The sequence below is a fragment of the Macrotis lagotis genome, chromosome 2 (assembly GCF_037893015.1).
Source record: "Macrotis lagotis isolate mMagLag1 chromosome 2, bilby.v1.9.chrom.fasta, whole genome shotgun sequence".
Classification (NCBI taxonomy): domain Eukaryota; kingdom Metazoa; phylum Chordata; class Mammalia; order Peramelemorphia; family Peramelidae; genus Macrotis; species Macrotis lagotis.
Window position 1 is genome coordinate 130,266,568 of NC_133659.1, and position 11,362 is coordinate 130,277,929.

General features: G+C 40.7%; 1 pseudogene; it reads right to left on the reverse strand.

Annotated features, from left to right (window-relative positions):
• Positions 1-1,562: 1,562 nt before the first annotated feature.
• LOC141511957 (DNA replication complex GINS protein PSF2 pseudogene) lies at positions 1,563-3,992 on the reverse strand (annotated as a pseudogene).
• Positions 3,993-11,362: the final 7,370 nt, after the last annotated feature.

The window sequence follows — 11,362 nt, forward strand, 5'->3', positions numbered from 1 at the left end:
TTCAATAAACTACTAATGATGGGTTCTCGTTTCAACTCTCCCACTAACAAGCTGTATGGTATGGACAAGCCAATTTCCTCTCTCTGATCTTAAGTGTCTTCATCTGTTATGTTAAACAGGGAGTTGATCTCTAAAGATTCTTCAAGTTTAACATTCAAGAGTTCTTGGACTCAGTAGGCCAAATGACTGTTGTATTGGGCTCTAGTAAAACTTTCCTGTAAAATTTTGTATAATAAATATAGGAAAGGGATCCCTCCTATGTTGTTTGGTTCTTCTAACAAGAGACCCATACTCCCCCCAAATAGTTAATCCTAGAATCTTAGCTATCCCACCCAGAGAGAGCATAGCAAGGGATCAGGTGAAGGGAGGAGAGAATAGACTATTTCCAAGCCTAGAAATGTTCTTTTTCCTCACTTCCATCTCTTAGTATTCCTAGATTTCTTCAAAGCTATAATTATTAAAAGTCTCTAGACTTTGCCATTATGTTTTAACTTCCTTCTTCTCCAACTCCTATGGTCCCCTTTATGAATTGGTAAATTCCTCCCAGAAGTTCGTTCCATTTTTGAGGAAGTGTCCAAATTAGCCATGCTTAATAAATATTTATTGACTTGACTTTTAAAAAAAATGTCATTTCCTTGCTAAAAACTTTCATGATCCCCTGATCTCCACTAAAGCCTCCCCATAAAACATCTTATATTTACTGTGTATGTATATTCTATATGGGTAGCTAGGTGGAGCAGTGGATAGAGCCCTGGACTTGGAATCAGGAAGACTCATCTTCTTGAGTTCAAACTGAACCCCAGGCACATGCTAGCTTGTATGACCCTGAGCAAGTCACTTAACCCTGTTTGCCTCAGTTTCCTCATGTGTAAAATGAGCTGGAGAGGGAAATGGCAAACCACTCCATAATCTTTGCCAAGAAAACTTCCTAAAACTTCTTAAGGGTAGGGTCTCACTTTTGTCTTAGGTCTCTTCAATGTAGAGTTCAATGCCTATTATGCACTTAATGCTTGTTGTTTGATATTTTGTGTGAAGTCACTAATGAACTTCTTTTTTTTGGGGGGGGGGGAGACATTATAAGTTTATTGGCAAATAAATGACCAAGTGTTTTGTGTGCAATTCTTTTTAGCCTTTAAAATGACCTAATGATGAAATGATTGTTTAGCTCTTTCAACCATTTTAATACAACAGCCAGGTGACTATTTACTGTTATCTGCAATACTGGGCAAAAAAGACCCAAACCATTCCATCATTTCTGGAGTTGATTCAGTCTATATGTTTTACAAGAAAGAGTCTAAGCAAACCATGATACATTAGCATCAGAACCCATTGATAAGGCTGTAGCAATGTGTCATCTTTCTAAGTCTAACAACAATAAAAATCATTAAGATGATGTTAGGCCACTGGAAAATGAAACAGAGTAGATAGAATTAAGTTCTAAATCACATCTTCATAAATGTGTCACCAGTGTCTTATGGCAATATATGTTGAAAAACAACATCCTGCTGGTAAGGAAGGGTAAATCCCCCAAACCTTCAACCAACAATATCTAAACTCTGGACTATCATTCATCTCAGTAGAATGGACTGAGAGGTTAGGAGAGGGGTGGATGGAATCTGCCAGGGAAAAGACAATTGTTTTGCAGCCAAGGATACGGAGATAGATGTGGGCCCAAAGACACGCTCTGAAAGTGAGGGAGGCTGGGTGATTGACATTCAGTCTCACACCTGTTGCTTCTCTTACTAATACTGCGCTTTGTCACCTATAGGAGCTTTTGACATTTTGAGAACTTCCCAGTCACCTTGGAAGTTCATTCCTGAAAACTGGGCAAGTACCAAACTAGCCTCCTTTTCGCTGCCTACCCTCAGCCTTACAGAACGTAAGGAGGTCTGTCTTGCTTCAGCATTTTTCTCTAAAAGTCCTGAGACAGCACTCTCTGTAGGATGAAGGTTTGTGTGGAGTTTGTACATATGATTTAGGGCTTGTGTGAGAAATGCTCCAGTAGTGTTGATCTCCACCAAGGTCAGGTTAGCCAGCTTGGCATGTGCTTCCTGCTGTTTGGCAAAACTGTCTGCAGATAACCGGAGTTTAGCTATTCGAGTATCCCACATGTCCTATATCAGAGTCCGGATCTCATCTGCCTTGGCAATGTTATTCAAAGTATGATTTAACAGCAACGTGGTCAGTTCCGTGAAGTAAGGACTAATGGGGGTAAATGATTCCTCTTTTCTCTCTTGATCTCGCATCTCTTCTAATTTTTCGACATCCATCCATTCGGGAGGAACCACTCGACACTTCTGTCTCTGTTTGAGGTTCATTGCCAGCCAGAGGGGCACCTCCACGGGTAAGCCGGGATTGAAAGGTCCCAGATCTCCCCCGATGAGGTAGATCTTGTCCAGGCTGAAGTTGGGGATGATGGTGACCGGCTCCTTCTCGGCCAGGAACTCCACCTCGGCCGCCTCCGTGGCCCCGGGCTCCGCGGCCGGGTCTGAGAGCGGGAGTGGGAGGCTGGGGCGGAGCCGCCGCCTTCCCGTCACCGCGGCCGGTGCGCCACTAATGAAATTTCTGAATTAAATTTCAAAGGTTTTAAGTTTATGGAATATCAGAGTTGGACCATCTTGTCAGGTTTCTTCAATGACAAAGAAGTTGTTAAAGAAAGAAAGAAATTGAGGCATTGCATTCTTAGACTTGAAAAAGTGATTCTGACCTATATTCACCCTTAGGCTGGGTGATAGAAGTTCATAAATGTAGCTTTGCTACAAGTGTTTTCAACACTTTACTTTTGGACTCAGTTCAGTCTTTTACATCCTGGACTAAACGATCTTTGCCAACAGAACACACACAACAGGAAGTGGAAAGGACTGGGCCTGGGGCCAACCCATTTAGGGGTCTGGGTAAGAAGAGATGCTAAGTAAAGACCTTCCATCTGTGGTTTAAGTTTAGACGTTAATGTGAAAACCAAGAAGCAAAGCCTGTAAGCAATTGGTGGAAAAGCATAGTAAAAGGGCTACTCCCTCTGAAGAACCTTTTCATGACTGCATTCTCTGCTTTCCCATCATGTAATTCATCCTAGGTTTCACGACTGTTTACAAAATCATGGAGAATTGGGAATGCTTCCCAAAGGGAATAACATCATCATAACAGAGAGTCTCACTCTCTGAGGATCTTGACTGTTGCATGAGTAAAGCATTATGATAGTCTACTGGATTTGAAGCCAGGAAGATGCAGTTTTAAATACTGTCTCTGACACTTATTAACTATGTGATAATAAGCAAGGTCCTTGACCCTCACCGGGCCTATTTTTCCACCTATAAAATGGGAATTATAGTAAAATCCTTAGCCCTTAAGTCACAGGATTATTGTGAGGTTCAAATAAAAGATACATATAAATCTCTTTGTAAAATTAATTTATTTTTGTTACATTTTGAGTTCCAAGTTGCCTCCCTTCATTCCTCCCAACCCCACATTAGAGAAGACCAACATTATAGATATTCATGTGTATATGAGTATGTATGCATGCATATATATATACATGTGAGCACATGTATGCAAAAATATTTTCCTGTTTGTGCAGATATATACCTGCATATCTGCATATAGACATATAAGCATACATATATACACACACATATATATATATATATATATATACATATATATGTACATATATATATATACACAACTATATGGATCCATACTTCCATATATCAGTTCTTTCTCTGGAGGTAGATAGCATTTCCCTTCATAAGTCCTTTATAAATGATTTGAATGATCATATTACTCAGAATATTCATCATTCATAGTACCCTTTGAACAATATTGCTATTATTGTATACAATGTTCTCTTGGTTCTACTCATTTCACTCTACATTTTTTCATGCAAGGTTGTCTGGTTTCTTCAATAACAGAGAAGTTGTTGCAAAAGAAAGAAATTGAGGCATTCCATTCTTAAACTTGAAAAAAGTGATTCTAACCTATATTCACCTGCTCATCATTTCTTTCTTTCTTTTTGTTTTTTTAAGGCAATGGAGTTAAGTGACTTGCCCAAGGTCACACAGTTAAATATTTAGTGTCTGAGGTCATATTTGAACTCAGGTCCTCCTGACTCCAAGTTCATGCTCTATCCACTGCATTACCTAGCTGCCCCCTGTGTAAATCTTTAAGCACAAGAAAAAAAAATGCAGCTAGTAATCATATTATAAGTTAAGGGAATAAAGCCATCGAGAGAGAGAGAGAGAGAGAGAGAGAGAGAGAGAGAGAGAGAGAGAGAGAATAGTCATAGTCTTCAGTTCCCATTTAGACCCAATAAGGTGAGATGTCCATAAACCTATAGTTTTGGGGGTTTTTTTACTTTTCCCTTTAAAAAATTTTTAGAGGTGGCATTTGTTTTTATAGCCCTTTCATTGCTAATATCTCCCCCCACCCCTTCCCCAGAAAGTTATACCTTAAACACACAACAAAGAGCAGTTGACATTTTGGGGACAGATTTGTGATTGCCTTGATGTCTGACCTCCTAGGTAATTCCCTCTACCTATATAGATAAGTACCTTCTGTAGTCCCTAATTAATGGCCTGGGGCTTGAGAGGTTAGGTGGCTTGTCCAGTCACACACCTCAAAAGTGGCTCTTGGACTCCTGTCTTCTTGACTCCTAGGTTGCTTCTCAGCAACTGACATTTCAAAGAAAACTCATTATTTGTTCTGCCCTAAGCAGAGATTACACTGCTATATCATTACTAATGTTGGCCCCCTAAGAGGGACAGTGGATAATAGGCCAGATGGGCCAGAAGTCAGAACGACCTGAGTTCAGATCCAACTTCAGACACTTACTAGTTCTGTGACCCTGGGGAAGTCACTTAATCAATCGTTGTCAGTCTCAATTTCCTCAACTGTAAAATGGGTGTAATAAGTGCACCTATCTCCCAGGGTTCTTGTGAGGATCAAATTAGGTAATATTTGTAAAATGCTTAGCATAGTACTAGTTGGTGGAATGGACAGAACTGCACACCTGGAGTCAGGAAGACCTGAATTCTAATATGATCTCAGACACTCACTTAGCTATGTGATCTGGGCAAGCCACTTAAGTCACTATCTGCCTCAGTTTCTTAATTCATAAAGTTATCTGTAGAAGGAAATGGCAAACCACTCCGGTATCTTTGCCAAGAAAACCCCAAAAAGAGTCATGAAGAGTCTGACACAACTGAAACCAGTGAACAACACAGTATCTAATAAATGTTGTTCCTTCCCCCTTAATCCTATTGTGTTCAGTTAGAGCATTGGTGCCATATTAGCTTGAAGGTACTTAAGTCTTGTTTCTGACACATCCTAGCCATGTGACTAACCATAGGCATGGCCTCTGTCCATTATCCCTATAAAACTATAGACAAGTTTCCACTTTGAATCTGAAGTTTCTATAAATGAAGGGGTCAGACAGGATGGTTTCTAAGTTTCCTTTTATTTTTTTATTTAAGGCAATGGGGTTAAGTAACTTGCCCAAGGTCATACAGCTAGGCAATTATTAAGTGTCTGAGGTCTGATTTGAGCTCAGGTCCTCCTGACTTCAGGGCCAGTGCTCTATCCACCATGCCACCTAGCTTCTCTCTATGTTTCCTTTTTATCATGGGTCATGTCATTATGTTTCTATCTCATTCCTCCCCACCACACTTGAAGGAAATGAAAGGTATCTTCTCTATTGAAAAAAGTCTAGATGCCTTGGCCCCTACAGCAGAAATGAGAAGAGAACCAAAACCAAAGAAGACAAAAGGGATCTGGGAAGTTGCCAGAAACTTGATTGATTGATTTTTATCCTTAATTTTTGCAGAAGACCATAACATTGGGGAGGTGTTACCCTGACAAGCAAGTGAATTGGATTTAACTGAGGGGGTGATGTACAAAGTCACCACCCTCGCTTTCTTCTCCAGAGTTATCTGGGTCCAGGAAGCAGTTATGGATCAGGAAGATTAGACATGGCCCTGGATGCAGTGGGAGACCTTGTCCTTTTAAAGTTGGGTCTTTCCCAGGCCACAGTTTGACTGAGACAATGCCTATCCACTTAAGGTAAAAGAAATGATGAAAAGAAACCAAGAATAACCACTCTGAAGAAGAAAGAAGAAGAAGGAAGAAGAAGATGAAGACAGAAGAAGAAGGAAGAAGAAAGAGGTGGGAAGACCTCAGTGATTAAAGCAGGTAAGAAAAAATAGAGGCAAAAAGTCTCTTTTCCATAGTGTAAAAGATGAAAAAAATTAATTTAGGTACATAAGATTCTCAGTATTTTTCCATAAACTTGAGTTTGTCCACTGCACTTCAGGTAATATTAGCCTAAAGGACAAAACTTTCATTCATTTTAATCCCACATTCATTAATGAAGCATCTATCTACTCTAGGTCCAGATCTGTGTCAGAAAATCCAAAAACACTCCAGACCCAATGCTTCCCCTAGAAGCTTACAGTATTTGAAGGTGGATTACCTACCCAGTCAAACTTAGTCTTCCTCCAATTTATTTTCCAGTAGGAAATCAACTACAGTCACCAGGAAGATGCCAAGAATGACAAACAGAGCAGAAGGAGTTAAAAAGGATCATTCTACAATTCAAGGTTATTTCCAGGTGGGAAAAACCAAAGTCAATGATAAATCAATTTAGCTTTAAAGCAGAACTAACTGGAACCTGTAGATCCCCTCTTGATCTTGCACAGCATCTCCCCAAGAAATATCCCAAGGACCTTGCTGTGAGCCCCAGGGTTTTTGCTTTTCATTCTTTTCTATTTTCTTCTTTAAATTATTTTTATTTTAATTTTTAACATATTTTTTAAATAAGATTTTGCATTCCAAGTTTTTCTCCCTCCCATCCCTTCTTCCCAAAATAGTAAGGAATTTGATATAGGTTATATATGCAATCATATAAAACACATTTCCATATTAGTCATGTTGTGAAAGAAGAAACAGAACAAAAGGAAAATAACTACAAAAACAACCAAAAAAACCCTTTTCATTATTTTCCAAATCAGAGATATCAAAACTAATAATACTGTAAGCAAACAAAACTCCTGAGTGGGACTAGAACCAAATCAAAATGTAATTGGGAAATGTTTGATAAAATAAATAAAAAGGTAACAAATATGGATATTGTTAGTTTTTAGTTTCTAAATCACTATGAAGCCATTTTTTTTAAGTTTGACACCACTTTCCAAATAATTACCAATTATTGACTACTTAAGTCTCCAAGATACCTGACCTTTTGGACATCATAAATCTGCTTAGTTCCTTGGGGTCAGAGCTCTTCTGTACCTGATGGATGCTTAATCACATTTGCCTCCACTTCAGAAACAACTAGTATAATTTAATTCCCTGATTTGGTACCTTCTTTCTTTCCCTCTTATCCTTTATCTTCACAAACCCCATATTGCTTGATTATCTTTTCTAAAGTTTATTTACAAAACAAATTGACAAATAATACACCAATCGTAGGGCACTTAGACAGAAAGAAAAGACATCTGAGAGGCAAGTTGGCATTATGGATATAGCATTATCTGGATTGAAGGACCTGGATTCAGGTTTATCTATTGACACATGTTAACTATGTAACTCTGGGAAAACCAATACACTGAGTTCTAGGCAACTCTCTAAGATGATAAATTAGAGAACAATAAAGATTTACAATGCTCATCAAGGAAGTTTCCTCACCCTACCCACTTCAGTCAGATCATAGATCTAGAACAAAAAATAAAAATTTAAAAAAATGACTACCATATTTCCCCATGTATAAAATGTACCTTAATTTGGGGGCCTGAAATTTGAAAAAAAAATGAATTACATATTGAACTCAAGTTTTATTCATCATGAAATTCAAGGACCTTCTGCTCATAGCTTTCAGACATGCTTTGGGCAAGTCTGGGACATGGGTTCATGCTTAGTCCATTCCATTTCATGAACCTGAAGCACCAATTGTGTTCTCTTTTGAAATCAGTCACTTCTTTTTCATCAGTAATTCTTCTTATCTCATGCTGAACAATCTTTGTGGACACAGGGAATTCCAATTGCGCTTTGCTCTTCAATCCAGATCTTCAATTCCCTCTCTAACTCAGGCCATTTGGCTGCCTTGCCTCTCATGGCCTTCTGCTGTGGCCATTTCAGTAGGGTTTCTTCTTCCTATAGACAGTCTTGCATTGTTTTCTCAGTTGGAGGAGGACCAAACTGACATGCAAAAGCACAATTTCCATTCACTTTTGCAAACTGGATCACTTTGAACTTGAATTCAGCACTGGATGAAAATCTTTTCTGAGCCACTTCTGGGCAGAATGTGGCAAAACATAATCTAATATATAGAAAAATAGATGGCAACAAGAAGGGATCAAGTCTTAGGAGCTCTCTGATAAAACTCATCAGCTAAGGACTCTAACTAAACTTTCGAGAGACAGAACCCACAAAGGGACCCAATGAGGCAGTTCTCCTACTCAAGGTAACCTGGAAAAGAGCAGAAAGGCTCTGCTCCCCGGGGTTGGAGAGGCAGCCTACCAGAGGGGTGGCCTGCCAGAGCCAAAGAACTTCAGCCTCCCGGAGGCAGCCCCAGGGTGCCAGGAGTCTCAGCTTACAGCAGCGGGGGAGTCTCCTGAGCTGCACCCCAAGGAGCACCAGGCACAAAGTGGGGAAACAGCAGGGACCTCTGCCAGAGCGAGCACGTGGAGCCCAGCCCTCAGGGCACACAGGGAGCAGCTTGGTCTTTCTGCAGCCCAGACCAGGAAACAGAAGCAGGCGGAGCCAGTAAGCAGGAGCCCCCAGGGCATGAGCCCATTGAGCTGAGGGAGGGGAATGAAGAGAGAGAGACTGCAGAGCTCTGTCCTCTGCCTCTGAAACAGGACTCTGGGGCTCTGACCACATTCAGAACCTGATTGCAGTCTAGGCCCCCCCATAGAACAGCAGGGCCTCCCCCACCTCAGCCCTGTGGCAGAGGGGGGCGCTTATGGTCATTCACAGACCAGGAGGGAGAACAGAGCCTCACACACTGAGACCCTTGTGGGAGTGTCCCAAAAGCTCAGGAAGCACCCCAAACCAGGCCCAGGCTGGGAAAATGAGCAAGCAGAGAAACAAAAGGAAGACTATTGAGAAATATTTTGCAAATGAGCCCAAGAAGGATCAAAATACTCAGTCTGAAGATGAGGAAGCACAAGCTCCTGCATCTAAAGACTCCAAGAAAAACAGAAATTGGGCTTAGGCTATGACAGAGCTCAAAAAAGACTTTGAAAATCAAATGAGGGAGTTGGAAGAAAAACTGGGAAAAGAAAGGAGAGAGATACAGGAAAAACATGAAAATGAAGTCAGCAGCTTAGTCAAGGAAATCCAAAAAAATGCTGAAGAAAATAGCATGCTAAAAACCAGCTTAGGTCAAATGGATAAAACAATTCAAAAAAGTTATTGAGGAGAAGAATGCTTTAAAAAGCAAAATTGGCCAGATGGAAAAAGAGATAAGAAAACTCTCTGAGGAGAACAAATCCTTCAGACAAAGAATAGAATTCAGGGAGATTGATGAATTTACCAGAAATCAGGAATCAATACTTCAAAACCAAAAAAATGAAAAATTAGAAGAAAATGTGAAATATCTCATTGAAAAAACAACTGATATGGAAAACAGACTTAGGAAAGATAATTTAAAAATTATTGGAATACCTGAAAGTCATGATCAGGAAAAGAGCCTCGACATCATTTTCAAAGAATTACTACAGGAAAATTGCCCTGATATTCTAGAAGCAGAGGGCAAAATAGAAATGGAGAGAATCCACCAATCCCCCAGAGAAAGAGATCCCAAAAAATCAACCCCTAGGAATAGTATAGCCAAGTTCCAGAACTCCCAAGTCAAAGAGAAAATATTATAAGTAGCCAGAAGGACACAGTTCAAATATCGTGGAGCTGCAGTCAGGATCACACAGGACTTAGCAGCAACTACATTGGAAGCTCATAGGGCTTGGAATACAATATACCGGAAGGCAAAAGAGCTTAGAATGCAGCCAAGAATGAACTACCCAGCAAGGCTGAATGTCCTCTTCCAGGGAAAAAGATGGACTTTCAATGAACCAGGGGAATTTCAAATGTTCCTTTTGGAATGGCCAGAGCTGATCTTCAGATACAGGACTCAGATACAGGTTTGATCTTCAGATACAGGACTCAGTTGAAGTATGGAGATTGGAGGAGAGGGGGGAAATATGAGGGACTTAATGAGGATGAACTGCATATATTCCTGCATAGAAAAATGACACTGATAATACTCATATGAACCTTCTCAGTTAATAGAGCAGGTAGAGAGAGCTTTTATAGTTGAAGCACAGAAGAAAGCTGAATTCAAAGATAAAATATGGTGTAAAAATGGAGTTAATAGAAAAAAAGGGAAATGGAATGGGAGAAAGAAAAAGGAGAGGGGGAATAGTCCAAGATATTTCACATAAGATTTTTTTTATTACAATGAGCTATTGCAATGACATGGAAGGGGGGAGGCAAGGGGGAATGAGGGAACCTTTGCTCTCATCAGAGGTGGCTAGGAGAGGAAACAGCATATATACTCAATGGGGTATAGATATCTGGAGTAAGAAGGAGGGGGGAGCAGGGGGAAGGGGTGGGGATGTGAATAAAGGAGGAGAGGATGGACCATGGTGGGAGAGTGGCCAGATATAACACATTTTCTTTCTTACTTCATGCAAGGGGCTGGGATTGGAAGGCCTACCCAGGACCATAGGGCCAGGTGGATTCTGGGCCTAAGGGGTGGTATGGGGGGCTCAGGGCTTCTTGGCCCCAGGACCAGGGATCTGTCTGCTGTGCTACTCAGCAACCCTACAGCAGAGTCAGAGTGAAAGGAGAGAGAAAATAGAGTACATGGTAGTGGAGAAATAAGAAAGGAGGGAGTTACAATCAGCAATGGCAACGGTGGAAAAATATGGAAGTAACCTCTGTGATGGACTTATCATAAAGAATGAGATCCACCCATGTTGGTGTTGGAACAAAGACTCAAGCACATTTTTTGTTATTATTATTTGGGGGAGGGTACAGGGCAAGTGGGGCTGGATGGCCTGCCTGGAGCCATATAGCAGAGTGATCTTTGGGTGTCTGGGGTCAGATTTGGACCCAGGTGCTCCTGGCTCAAGGCCCAATGCTCTGTCTGCCACCCAGCCACCCCTACTATCATTACTATTTTATTTTATTTTGGGTCTTTTTTTTTCTTCTTTTTGGTTTTTGCAGGGCAGTGGGGATCAGGTGGCTTGCATGTCACACAACTGGGTGATGGTTGGGTTTACAATGCTGGATATGGGCTCGGGTGCTCGTGGCTCCAGGGCTGGTGCTTTGTCCATTGTGCCACCTGGCCATACCTACAATTATTACTATT